This window comes from Arachis duranensis, chromosome 5 (assembly GCF_000817695.3).
Source record: "Arachis duranensis cultivar V14167 chromosome 5, aradu.V14167.gnm2.J7QH, whole genome shotgun sequence".
In the NCBI taxonomy this organism is placed as follows: Eukaryota; Viridiplantae; Streptophyta; class Magnoliopsida; order Fabales; family Fabaceae; genus Arachis; species Arachis duranensis.
The window spans coordinates 9,325,956-9,330,550 of record NC_029776.3 but is presented as its reverse complement, the minus strand read 5'-3'; the positions used below and the strand labels follow the sequence as shown (position 1 = coordinate 9,330,550).

Genomic DNA, 4,595 nt, shown 5'->3' with positions numbered 1-4,595 from the left:
ATATATTTTGGAATTAAGAAGAACATATATATTTATATCAATGTTTCTTGGTTACTTTGTACAAAGCATATGATGATTTCCTAGTGGCATGGAAGTGAATTAGTAACAAAGGTAATATTTTTACATTGGTTCTCATAAATGATTCATTATAATGGTATGTTCTTGGAACTGGTTCTATATTATTTTAGCCCTTTTACATGTATGCATTAATTGTGTTTGATGAATTGTTTGTATGTGGACAATAATATGCTTACTTTGGATCTATTTAAACAACGTTTGTCACAATGTATGTTTCAATCTAAATTTTTTTTTGTATTTTTTTCAATATTTTGAAGCAAACGAATTTTTTTTGAATATACACTGACCAAACGTGATGGTAAAAAAAAATTTGTATTTTTCTAGAGGAGCAAACTTATAAGGTAAATTTCTTTGTGGACCAACCTGCCTTTATGGATCTTCATTGGGTATGCTTCAGTTTCTTGTTGTGTTTATATTGTTAGAAAATTTACTTAAAATTAGAACTAATGTAAAGTGCTGAAGTTATGAGCTTCAAAGGAATATAGTGTGTGTTGTAAGAACAAAGCATGTTTTGAGATTACTAAAGTTGTTATTGAAATTCTTTTTGCAGGGAATGTTTGTGCAATTCTTTCTTCGGGGAATGCTTGGTTGCTATGCACAAATAGAAGTTGGTCATGGATCAAGTATTCAAGGGCTTTAGACAACTGCAACTTTTGACTAAATATTACTTTTGAAAGCTGTATTTTTTTTGTTATTTGGCATTGTATTTGTACAATGAATCATGAAGTTCAATTGGTATAGTTTTAAGAAATATCCAATTGTATGAATTGAAAATTGTAGGAATTGAAAATTAAATGAAAAGTGGTTTACATGAAATTCATTTTAGCTTGCTGTTTGTTATCAAGAATGAGTATTTGGAGTATATCTTGTTTGCTTTGAACAAATATGTAAGTGCAGGAATTTAGAACTCAGGCTGCAAACATCATGTATAAAATTTACACAGGAAGTGCATTATTTTAGAAAGTTAATAATTTTGTTGTGATTTTAAAAAGTGCACGAACTTGATGTGATATTAGAAAGTGCACAATTAAAATTGTGATTTAATAAGTGCCCACTTTTATTGTGATATTGGAAAGTGCACAATTTTACTGTGATTTAAAAAGTGCACAACTTTATTGTGAAAATTGACGCTGCACAATTAAAATTTAACTCTACTTAAGTGCAGAAAATTAGCATAAATTATGCAGATTCAATAAAATTTTGCAGAATTCAATAAAATTTTGCAGAAATGCACAATTTTAAGTGTAAAATTGCACAATACAGTTGAAGTTCACCTGATAAATAACTTAGTGCATAATAGCAGGAAATTAAGAGAAAAGAGTTTACCGAAATGTTTTTGAAAAGTCTAATAACTTTATCAAAATATCCTAGTAAGTTTACCAATATACCCTAACAAGTTAACAACTAAGACCAACTACACCAACAATAACTAAAAGTTGTCCATAATATCTCGTGCAAATGCCGCTTTTTCCTCATCTAAACTCCAAAAGGTTGCCTTCAATTCTGGATTTTGCACAAATTTCTTTGCGATTTGCACGATCTCTATTGTGTCGAAACCAAGACTCCTCAATGTTCGACCAAGATTCACTTGCTCATTAACCCCAGACATTGCATTGGCAAGTATTTGCACATGCTTTCCTTGATCCTGAACTGCAGCCTTAAAAGTTTCAGCCAAGTTTGATAGGATTGCAGCATCCTTGCTAATTTTAGTTGCACTTTGACGTCTTTGATTTCTCTCACTTGATGAAGCAAAAGAGGTCGAATAAGTATTGGGTAATTCGCTCTCAGCAGCTGCTAAATCCTCCATGTCAACATCTTCTCCGTCTAAACCCAAGCCACCAGCTGTGGCTGCAGCAAATGTAGAGCCAGGAGTAACATCTTCTTCAGCATCTTTTCCACTGCAGGCTTCAAGACCGGTAGCTCTATCCTTGCCGAAAATATTTCCAAGACGTTCAAACAACGGAAATGGCTTGCCTGGAGTATAGAGCGTCACATTGCGACCCTATACCATATGACAGAGTATACATTAACAAATGCATATGCATACACTTACATGAAAATTAAAATGTAGTTGTAAGAAGAAAGAATAAAAGTGCAAAAAAAACACACATTTTCCCAAGCTTCCAACACTTGTTTACTATCTACTTCAACATACATCTTTTGAGAATTCCATCCAAAGCCACTACAACCCAACATCTCAGCCACATACATATATTTTTCTTTCAGGCGCTTGTGTTTATTTCTGATGTGCTTCACAGTGAGACCACATCCAGGAAACTTTTCGTTCATCTTATCTGCCAACTTCTGAAATGCCCCCGGTTTAAATTGACCGGCATCGACCCTCTTGCCTTCAATGACCAATTCCTCCATGAGAACCACAAACTGTTCAGTTTCTTGTTCAGTCCACTGGCGTGGTGTGGAAGCCATTTGTTGCTGGATAAGATATATGCACAATAATGAAAAGGAGCACCATAAAGTACAATTATTTTGAGCTATACATAAGAATTCTTATGCCAATGAGCACAAATTTACTAGCACGACTATAGTAGAATTTTCACCACATTAAAACAAATAATTACCAGCACAATATCAACACACTTTAACATTTTCAAGAACATTATATACGTTTAACATCTTGTGAAACAATTAAAACAAACTCTTATCTAGTTGTGTCTTTAATTAGAATACAAGTCATCAAACTAAATTGTATGCTAATACACATGCCACAAGGGAAAAAACTCAAATGAATTCAAATATAATAATAGTCGACGACAATTGCATACATCATAAAATTATCAAAAACAAAAATTCTATGTGCCATGTTCTCCTCTCCATATTTCTCACATTTCAGTTGCTAGGTCCTCACGCCATTGAGTCCACTCGTGGCTACTTTCCACAACATCAATTGTGTCGGCTTCATCAACAATAGTATCATCTCCTATGGGTATGTGTTCCGGTGAAAGAGTTGCATCTTCTTCAGGATCAACATCCATATTCATACGAATAAAATTTTGTAACAAACAACAAGCGATAATAATGTGGCTTTGAATCCTAATAGGGTAAAATGACGGACTTCGTAAAATCGCTCATCTTTTCTTAAGCAATCCAAAGCACCGCTCAATCACATTCCTAGCCGAAGAGTGCTTCTTATTAAATAACTGTAGACGATTTTGTGGTGCACGGTTACCTTGAACCCACTCATTTACATGATAGCGAACATTTCTTTAAGGAGATAAAAATCCTCTACCATTGGTATAGCCAGCATCCACTAAATAATAAGACCCTAAAACGGAAGGATGAAAAAAAATATAAGAAATAGGGTAGAATTCTTTAATAAATAGTTAAAACTCTTATGAAAAGATTAATTTAGACATACCAACAGGTATTTTCAAGCCATTATGTCGAGTAATTGCATCCCTAAGTACCCTTGAATCAGATGCCGACCCTTCCCAACCGCTAAGGACATAGACGAAATTCATATTCCGATTGCAAACTCCTAAGACATTGGTGGATATTCTAGATTTTCTCGTCCGATATCTAGATTTATCATTCTTCGGGACAGTGACATCTATGTAAGTTCCATCTAATGCTCCTAGACAACCCTATCAAATGTTAAAAAAATAGTTATTACACACCAGATAAACTTGACCAGCAAGAAATTGAGCTATATACAAGACCTACCTTAAACCATTTCCATCTGGGATCCACACAATCTTCCGGAACAGGATCTGCCGTTGCAAATAATATACTTTGAACACGCAAAACCGAACACAATACCTTGTGAAAATACCTACTTATAGTTTCACCAGACCTATAGAATCTAACTTGTACGCTGCGATTTTTGGTATGGTGAGCTAAAATGATTAAGAAAGTAGCTACTTGCTCACCTATGCCAACATGACCATCTTCGTCCAATCCACCCTGAACTTTTAGCAATTCACACAAATTGGCAAATGCATTCAAACTCATTCGTAGCTCCCATATGCAATTTCTATCTCCACCCGCCCCAATAATATTATCTAATGCATCTCGCCTTAATGGCAATGTGTTCACTCTTCGACCAATCGAAGAATGACTCCGCCTTCTATTCCTAACATACATATATAAAGTAACTAAGATAAATAACATTAACGTGTCAAACTGCATTCTCATAATCTAGTAATATCCAACACATAGCTTAATTTGCTCAGAACGATCCATCATCACTTCCTAACAAACAATAAAAAGTAAATGCGTAAAAATAAATAAATAATAAATATTCGGCACCAAAACATTCAAATAAGCTTTATATAATCACCGTAACAAATCCAAAAGAAGCAGAGCTAGCAACACTAGAGCGGGTTGGGATCCAACTGCCGTCCAAGAAATTTAATATCTACTACCCTATAGTTACCATCAAAGTCTTTTTCCACAAACCATTACTCTAAATTATAAAAAACAAAATAAAAAACTTGCATTCAATAGTTTAAACTTCCAACTCCACAAAATAAAAGATCCATGACCCACACCGAATTCAT

At 34.1% G+C, this 4,595-nt stretch overlaps 1 pseudogene; it reads right to left on the bottom strand.

Moving 5' to 3' along the window:
• Positions 1-2,918: 2,918 nt before the first annotated feature.
• On the bottom strand, positions 2,919-4,293 carry LOC110281448 (uncharacterized; annotated as a pseudogene).
• Between the last annotated feature and the right edge of the window lie 302 nt (positions 4,294-4,595).